Genomic DNA, 10250 nt, shown 5'->3' with positions numbered 1-10250 from the left:
TCCAGCAGTTCTCTGTTGTGTATTTCACTGTCACAAAACGTTCTGGTTTTTGATGATCCTGAAGAGAATGATGCCTCTGAATCCGTAGAAAATGATGATGAAAGATGGAACATCTTTGGACGGGATTCACGGTAAGAGTGATAATGATGCTGCAAACACCTTGTATAAAAATTGTTTGTCATGTGCAGGGAAAATTTTGTACCAATCTCCGTCAGTCTAGTTGCTTTAATAATTTATACATTGTATACAAACACGCGTTGTCTCTACCATGCACACAAGTGACATGTGGAAGGTGCTTCTCAAAGTTAAAGTTAGAATAAACAAATCTCAGAGCTAGTTTGTGTGAAGACATTTGGACACATTTTTGCTAATGAATATGGAAAGAGACATGTTAAATTTAGTGTCTGTGAACGAAGTTATTCAGGAACTCCGCGATTCAAAAGCAGAACTGCAAAGAATCTTAACTTTTTAAAATTATTAGTTGTTTAGTGGTTCAGCAGTGTTTATCATTTTCAGTAAAACTGTCGTGTTCATTCCACAGTCACAAGTTATTATTAGTTGTTTAGTGTTACAATTTTTAGTAAGCTGTCCTGTTCATTCCATAGTAAAAGTTATTCGCTATTATTTTTTTAGTGTTTCAGCTACTATACAGAGTGTCTCAAAAGTCCCGTGACATACGGTAACACTCTTATTATCAGAGTTACAACAAAATATAGGCGGGGAAACGGACTCCAAATAAGATGTTTTCAATCTAGAGTGAAAGAATTTTTCAAATCGGACAAGCCGTTTGGGCTGTACACTCTATATGCGCCCAATGTTACATGAAAATGCAACTTTACCATTTACCCGGACCCACAACATAAATGAATGAAGTTACTGTCTATTAAAAACATTATATTTGTAGGCGGTTTCCCCTCTTACATTTTGTTGTAACTCTGATAACAACAGAGTTATCCATGTCAGTGGACTTTTTAGACACCCCGTGTGGCAATGCAATAATAATTATAAAATATTCTCTTGAAAGTTTGTTTCTGGAAATTCTGTGCTTGCTGTGACATAAAATTTTCAACGACCAATGATAAATTATAGCTTGCAAAAACTATCAAGTAACAACGAATTTACAACTGCACAACGCGATGGCTCATCGCAGATGTTCATTGTACGCAGTGGCGCAACCAGGATTTTATTTCGGGAGGGGCCAAGAATATCCAGTACAGTAGTCTGCAAACGACGTGCTCCACTATTTGATGTGGACAAAATTGAAATTTTGAATTCTCCTCATTACAAGCAATTTAGTTATCCTTATTATTAACATGCTAAAAAAAAACCTTAAAATGAAAATTTCAATTCACAAATTTCCTATTATTAACGGTTACAAGTTTTAAAATTTGCGCTATAATAAATATTTTGAACATCTTTTTTTGCATAAAATGAAGCACTCTTTACTAACATTTATTACTCTAAGAAATTAATGTAGGGGTTTTCACTGGGTATTTCTCCTTTCCTGCTTTGATCTATTTTGAAATTTCATCAAAATTTGTCTGCAACGCTGCTGTATAAGATAGACCAAGTTTGCTTCGGAGAGGGCATGGGCCCCCGAGTTCATAGCTCGTTGCGCCACTGATTGTACGTTATTTTAGAAATTGGTGTTATAGTCTGAGCTCCCTCCATAGTAACCGCGGCCTAGGCCCTAATACACCCAGTCCGCCTATGACGGGAGTGCAAGCAAACTTTCATGGAGAACGACTTAAGCGATAGCGATTGTTCTAAAACAATCAACAAGCAAACAAAACTAATATTATCATTCAAATTTCCTATTTGTTATTAATAACCACAGATATATTTCCTTCATTTGCATAAACACTTTAACTTACTAAGGGGACACAATCCTCTTTTGCATGCCTGATTTCCACTCTTGCTTTGATCTCAAGCTCTCTACACGTGGAACCGTATTTACCGGGCCCTTTGGACGCGGGGTCTTTCTGACTTGTGCCTTTTTGACGCAGGGCCCTTTTGACTCGCACCCAGTTGACGCCTGGCCGTTTTGACCCGTGCCCTATTGTAGTGGTGCCCCTTTTGATCAGGCCCGTTTGACGAAGTTTCTTGTTGACTCTGGCCCTTTTGTCGCAGAACCCTTTGGACCCGGGCCCTTTTGACGCAGCGTCCTTATTACTCGGCTCCTTTTGTTGCAGATCCCTTTTGACCCGGGCCCTTTAACACAGGGCCATTTTGTCTCGGAGACCTTTTTACTTAGGCCCTTTCGACGTGGGGCTGTTTTGACTCGGGTATTTTGTAGCGGGCCCCCTTTTGACTCGGGTCCGTTTGACGCAGGGCCCTTTTGACTCGGACCCTTTTGTCGTGGTACTCTTTTGACCCAGGCCCTTTTCATGAGGAGCGTTTTGATTCGGCCCCTTTTGACTCGGGTCCTTTTGTTGCGTAGACCTTTTGACCCAGGCCCTTTTGATAGGGGGCCATTTGACTCGGGTCCTTTTGTAGCGGGGCTCCCTTTCGCTCGGGCCCGTTCGACGCAGAGCCCTTGCGACTCGAGCCCCTTTGTACTGGAAACCTTTGACGAGGGGTGATGATGAGGGATGTTTTGATTCGGGCCCGTTTGACGCGGGGCATTCTGACTCGGGTTATTTTGTCGTGGGACCCTTTTGACGCGGCTTTTTTGATTCTTGCCCTTTTGACTCCTGCCTTTTTCTTGCGAAGTTTGACACAAGCCCTTTTTTCGCGGGTCCGTTTTGACTCGTGCCCTTTGTAGAGGGGCCACTTTTGACTTCTGCCCTTTTGTTGTGAAGACCTTTTGACCCGGGCCCATTTGATGTGGGAAAGTTTTGACTCGGGCTCTTTTGTAGCGGGACTGTTTTGATCCTGGCCATTTTCATGAGGGGCGTTTCGTTTCGGCCCTTTTTGACTCGGGCCCTTTTGTTGCGGATACCTTCTGACTCGAGCACTTTTGTTGCGGGGTCTTTGTGGTCTGGCTCTTTTGTAGCGTGGTCCCTTTTGACTCGGGCCCTTTTGACTTGGGCCCTTTTGTTGCGGAGACGTTTCAACCTGGGTCCTTTTTACATGGGCCATTTTGACTCGGGCCCCTTTGTAGCGGGGCCCCTTTCAATCCGGGTCCGTTTGAAGCAGGGCCGTTTTCACTCGGGTCCTTTTGTTGCGGGCCATATTGACTCTAGCCTTTCGGTCTTTTCCCTTTTGTCAGGCCCTTTTGACATGGAACCGTATATATAACGCAGCAGCTGAAATACCTGGGGGTAGGTTGCCTGGAGGAGTATGAGTAAATCGAAGATAGATCGATCCAGGGCGCAGTAAAATTAATCACATCACTGTTCATATCAACTTATTTTTTCTTTCGACATCATATCTGGAGACCAGTGTTCTGACTAATAGGCTACAGCGGCGAAAGACGATATACGTTATCAATGTTATGACTGTTAACTTAATATATATAGGGAATAAAACGAAAAACTCTATATCGGTCTCCCCCCCCCGTTAGAAAAAATCCTGCGGGCGTTAGTGATTATGATGCTGCTTAGTTTCTGTATTGTATTATTCTATACACGGAATAAATACTTATGTGTTTTATATAATAATAAGAACCTTATCTACATTTATTACGGCCCTTGCTTTACGATAACTAAACATATTCATGTTCAGCGTAATCAGTTTCCATTTTAAAATAATTACAGTGAGGCGAATGAAATAATTCAAGCCCGAACATGTCGTAGTAAATTCCTGAAGAGCGAAAAGCGCTAGTAGCAGTTGTTAGCAGTTTTTGACTTAACATATAAGACAATAATTTGAAAAACTGAGAATACAAATCTTTTCAGAGATGACAGTGCACTGATGCTTTAAATCTATGCCCTTAGTCCCTATACCTACGTTATTTCCCTAGTCAAAATAAAAGCTCTTCAAAATTAATCAAAATTTCTTATGCAACCATCCCTTCCTTAGAGTACTGCGGTGTCACATACTCGTCACGGCGATGTAAAGGCACTTTTGGCGACGAGGATACATGCCCCAACAGAAGATAAGGATGACGATATAAAATACACTTTTTAAGAAGTATCACTGGTATTTGACAAAGTCCCGCGATATTATATGAAAATTTTATTAGACGATTTCAATGCGGAAGTAGAGCGACAGGATATTATAAAACTGGTTATAGGGAAAGAAAGTCTGCATAAGGAAAGCAATGACAACAGCATTAGTTTCGTGAATTTTGGTACATCCTGAAAACACATCGTGAAGAGTACAAAATTTCCACATCGCGACGTTCATAAATACACATGGACCTCGCCAGATGGAAGAACACACAATCAAATTGATTACGTTTTAGTAGATAGAAGAAGACAGTCTAGCATAATTGATGTTCGCTCGCTCACAGGACCCGACTGTTATACTGATCACTATCTGGTAGTAACGATAACAAGAGAGGAAGGTTATCGTTGAAAAAAGAGAATACTCAACATCCGAAAACGGAGAGGTTTCGTTTAAAGAAATTAGAGGAGAACCAGGCGGGAGGGAAATGCCGGATTAAAGTGTAATAGATTCTTGTTTTTAGAAGGTTTTGTAAGCATTAATGTTGAGGATGCTTGGGTTCGAATTACGGATAGCATTCAAATTTCAGCAAGAGAAAAATTGGGGCACCCGGAAATACGTAGGAACAAATCATGGTTCGACCAGGAATGCACCAAACTAACGAAGGAAAAATAGGGGAAACTGCGTTGGCTACAAAATCCGAAGGAAAACTACACTAAGTTTCGTTGGCATCAGACGGGAAACTTCCAAAATGTCTAGAAGAGAGAAACGTGATTTTTGAAAGCTTAAATTTATGAACTTGAAGATAACAGTAAACAAAAAACTTATCCTTATCTGGAACAAGGAGGAATTCTCACAATAATGCAAAGAATGAATCATTTTTCCAATTCACAAAAAAGACGACAAAGCGGATTATAATAATTATCGAGGCATTTCTCTTGTGTCAGCATCCTATAAAATCCTCTCAGACATTTTATTAACAAGATTAATCCAATACGCGAATAAAATTATAGGAGATTATCAGTGTGGATTTAGAAGAAATCAATCAACTATGGTCTACATATTTACAATTCGACAAATACTCGAGACGAAATGGGATTACAATACTCCGGAACATCAATTATTTATTGATTTTAGAAAGGCTTACGATTCTATTAGGAGATAAATATTATACATTCTTGCAGAATTTGGAATACCGAAAGAGCTGGTTAGATTAATTAAGAAGTGTTTGAACGAATCCGGAAGTGAAGTACGAGTAGGAAAATTCTTGTCCACGAGCATCCTCGTTGAGAATGGCCTGAAACAGGGAGATGGTTTTCGACATTATTATTCAACCTTATTCTGGAATACGCTATAAGGAAAATCAAAGACAGCAACCAGGGCCTAGAGCTGAATGGTATTTGCCAGGTTATGCCGTATGCTGATGATGTAAATCTGATAGAAGAACAATAGAAAGAAATGCAGAGACATTATTAAACGCTTGCAAGTTTAGAAGTAAATGCAGAAAAAACTAAATACATCTAAGTACCCTGGGGTCATAATACTGCAAATTATGGATGCATCAAAGTACCAAATAATATTTTAGATAAAGTGGATACTTTAAAGTATCTAGCATCAATATTAACAGACCAAAATCATACCACGAAGAAATTAAATGTCGACTGAAAGCAGGGAATTCATGTTATTATTCAGTTCAAAATCTTTTTGTCATTGCGAATTCTGTCGAGGAATTTGAAGCTCAAAATATATAGAAAAATAATCATTCCTGTTGTTCTGTATTGTTGCGAAACATAATCTGAAAGTATTTGAGAATAAAATCCTGAGACGAATATTTGGACCCAAGAGGGGATAGCAGAAACTTCATAACGAGAAATTGCATAATTTACACCTTTACCAAACATATGTCAGAGTCATCAAATCTAAGAGGCTCAGATATACAGGTTATATAGCGAGAATGAAAGAAAATAGGAATGCTTTCAAAGTTTTGACTGGAAATCCAATCGGAAAAAGTCAATTAGGGAGACCTAGATGCTGATGGGAGGACAATATTAAATGGATCTCGAAGAAATAGGAATACAAAGTAGAAACTGGATTCAGTTGGCTAAGGACAAGTCATTGGAGAACTTTTGTGAACGCGGCATTGAACCTCTGGGTTCTAATGCCAAAGAGTTAGTTAGTTAGTTCTTTTACTGTAAAAATATTTTGTGAAATACTTCTGTATAGCGGAAATTCAGAAATTTTAAGTTTTGTCTGTATATAGATAGATAAAACAGAGCACAACTGATTTGTATGCATAAGAAACATATCCTGACGATACAAATAGTTGGAGAAATGATCCCAATCAATTCCTTCAAATTAGAAGCATTTCCTACGTCAATGGAATAAATGGAAATCACTGGTAGTAATTAGTCTTTGAAAAAGACGAAATTCGTTGGGTTAAGTTCTGATATTTTTAGCCCCTACTCTACGATTTCGAATATGTTATTAATTCCCCCTTGTTTACCTTCATTTTTAACATTCCAGCGCAGACAGCAGCTTGTTTGTGCGTCTCTACACTCCTCTCATTTTCATACCTTCATTCTCATCATCGTGATTAGTTTGATTAAGTAGAAAAGCGTGATTAACTACGGAAACTCATCATCATCACAACCCCGAACGCGTATTTCAGACTTTGACGGTTTCAGATTTTGAAAACGCTCCTGCGTGCACTACAAATCATTAATCGACACCTTGTATATCACTTCGTCATTAACAAATCGTATATAATAATTTTCTTTAACTAATAAGTAAAAACTTGTGACTCTTATGGAAAATTTTGGGTTGCGAGCGGGGCGAGCAAGAAAATTTTTAACAAATGTATTTCTTTGCAAAACGACAACAATATTGATTTAATAGGGGCGCCAATTCTTTTACGGGGCGTCGTGTCATTTACTCTTTTCCGACACCTTTTCTTTCTTCTTGCTCGTTCGGCGCCCGGGGCAACCGCCCCGCTCGCCCCCTTAGCTACGGCTTGGCTCCCAAATAATCCGATTTGAAATGTATCTTTCGGGGAGAAATGTGATGATTTGTGTCCGACTGTCACAAAGGAAAATGAGATGAAATTGATGTCTCCCCAGAATAAGCTTCAATTCTGCCCATCTGATCCCCTGATCATCCATAACATTGTTTTTCAACTTCATAAATATTTTGAACATTATATATATATATATATATATATATATATATATATATATATACAGAGGCGGATCCAAGGGGAGGCTATAGGGGCTATAGACTCCCTTGACGCTCAGGTATACACTGGATAAAATGGGATTCAGTCCTGCTTTACACTGGATAAAAACGACAAACTATGGTTTAGCCCCTCCCTTGATCATATCCTGGATCCGCCACTGTATATATATATATATATATATATATATATATATATATATATATATATATATATATATATATATATATATATAAGGGAAAGTCGTATAAAACCGGGTAAGTGGATAAAACCGGGATCTGGGTTTTCTGGCTATATTGGTGCCACTATCTGTCGGCCAATGCATGGAATTACAGTGAAACCTCTACTAACGGACACCTCTATAAAGCGGACACCTCCCTTAACGGACATATTTTGTAATCCCCAAACACTGTAATAGGAAGAAAACATATTGGCAAACCTCTCTAAAGAGCACACTCTCTAGTACGGACACGAACAGTCTTTTCTGTCTTTTATAGGTATTATTTACCTCCGTATTACGGACACTTTCTCTAGAAATAAATTGAAAAGTGTAGTAAAAATACATTTTTAGTAATTCATACATGTGTCACCAAGGAAGCATTGTGACAACATTTTTCCTCCTCAACTGTCTGCTCAGCAACCCAGATGAACCGCCTCTGTTTAACAACACTTTTATGTCCTTTGCTTGCATCCCACTCCCGCCTAAGCTGCTTTAGACGCAAAAGTGATTGATAGTTGCCCGCCGTTAGGGATGACACGTTATGCTACTGTCCCGTTGGAATCTCTAACCAACTAAAAGACAAGTTTAGTATTTTTTTGCCCTCAGGTATATATATTGTCTCAAAAAGGACAATTCAGGAGTGCAATTACCCCACAAATTAAAGCGCCATACTGAAAACGAAGGGAGTACTGATAAGTGTAAAGTGCAGAGAACTATAACATTATTTCCATGTTGTGCCTCGAACATAGAGTATTGAATGACAGAGGATAATGCAGGTAATATTCGTAAATACGTGATTCATGCAAAAATATTTTTTCTAATTGTATATTACTTTACTCACTAATTTACATAACAAAATACTGAAACCTCTTGAAGGCGGACACCTCTCTAGAGCGGACAATTTTTGATTCCCCACGGCTGTCTGCTTTAGAGAGGTTTCACTGTAGTTGCAAACAGCCGCCATGTCCTTTTTACTTTAAGAGAAAGCTGAGTAAGTGGTTCCTTTGTAGTTGGCGATGTGTTGAAGAATTTGTGTAGAAAACTCTTCATTTGTCTCCCATCGATAATATACTGCTGTTCCTAATCACTGGAAGATTGACTTATGTAAGTATACAACATATTATAATAACTCTTCCTGCTATTATTTCATGTCTTGAATCAGGATTTTTGTGCTCTTTGAGAGATGCTAGGCCTGTAGTTCTGAATAATGGCGTAGTAGGATAAAACTGGGGCATCAACAGTCGGACAGAACTGGGTAGTACAGTGTAAATCTGGGGTTAGATACAGTATCTTAACTGTAAAGGATGGGCACAAGAAGCTTGCAGCAATGTGGACGAATATGATAAAAACATTTATTTGTGATTTGTGTTCTTAGATTTAACAAAATTGTGACCTAAAATTATTTTTTCTATGTTATTGGTCTAATATAGTCTAGCCCTCCATATTTTCCTTACTTTATAAGTTCACATACTTTTTCAGTTGTATTGATTATTACTGTACTAGTTCTTCGAGTAATTGCATATTTTTATTGCGAAAGAAAAGTTTTTTTATAATTATTTTCTATGTGCCCGGTTTTGTCCGGCATGGTCAGATAAAACCTGGTTTTTGCATACTCTTTAAAAAATGTTTTTACTCTCGAAATTTACCAGCTTTTTCCACTGAAATAAATATTTGTGTCAATAACATATCTATTTAGCATTTGAAAACTAATTCAAGCTATACTATCCATATAGATGTTGAGAAACAAGCAGAAACATTTTGGGTTCCGGTTTTTGTCCGACGTTCCCCTATATATATATATATATATATATATATATATATATATATATATATATATATATATATATATATATATATATATATATATATATATATATATATATATATATATATATATATAAAGGAACGGTTTTACATCGTCCCCCCAATGCTGAAGACAGATTTGCGCCGCTGAATATACCTATCATAGTCTGGGTTCTGGCTGACCCCTCCCCCCCCCAGTTTTTACCTTCTAGACATGATTTGTGAATGTAGTATTAAAATAGAATGTCATCTTACTAAATTTAACTACCATCATTATGGAGTCTGTTTCCAACAAGAAATATTTATTTTAAATAATATAGTTATTAGAGATTTTGCCACCCCGTGCAAATGCACGTGTTGCACATATGTTAGAGAAGTGGTAAATTGGTTTTCATTGGAAAACGCAAAATGGTTCCAAATGTGCTAGGGCTTGTTGCATATGGCGGTGCCCAATTGCCTTTTCGTGTTATTTCTTGTTTAGTAAACAGATCTTTTTCCACGCGCCAGTAGATCTTACATTCCCTCAGAATGCAAACAACACTGGACAGTTTGTCCCACGGTTGCCAACTTTCCTTAAGAAAAATCGGGCCGGGACAATCAGTGTTGAAGCCCCCTTCTCTCCTTCCCTGGAGACGACTATACGCACGACGAGTCGTTCAAAACAACGTAAATAATCAGCTGAATAACCCGAACCTGAATGAATGCAGTACCTTTTTTTTTTATTTTCCCCATCCACTGTTCATCACTAGGTATTAACAATATATGTAACAAATTCAAGTCAAAAGAACTGGAATTTATTTAATATAATAATGTTTAGAGCAGGGATGCAAATAACCACTCGCCCGGGGCGAGTGGTTCATCGGTGCGAGCGAGTATTTAATATCATACCGAAGATAAGTAAATGATTTCTATTGTGAGATGTGAGCTAGTAGCTTTTTTCTTGGGCTA

The sequence above is a fragment of the Thermobia domestica genome, chromosome 11 (assembly GCF_964235325.1).
Source record: "Thermobia domestica chromosome 11, izTheDome1.hap1.1, whole genome shotgun sequence".
NCBI classification, from domain to species: domain Eukaryota; kingdom Metazoa; phylum Arthropoda; class Insecta; order Zygentoma; family Lepismatidae; genus Thermobia; species Thermobia domestica.
Note: the sequence above shows the minus strand (reverse complement) of the source record.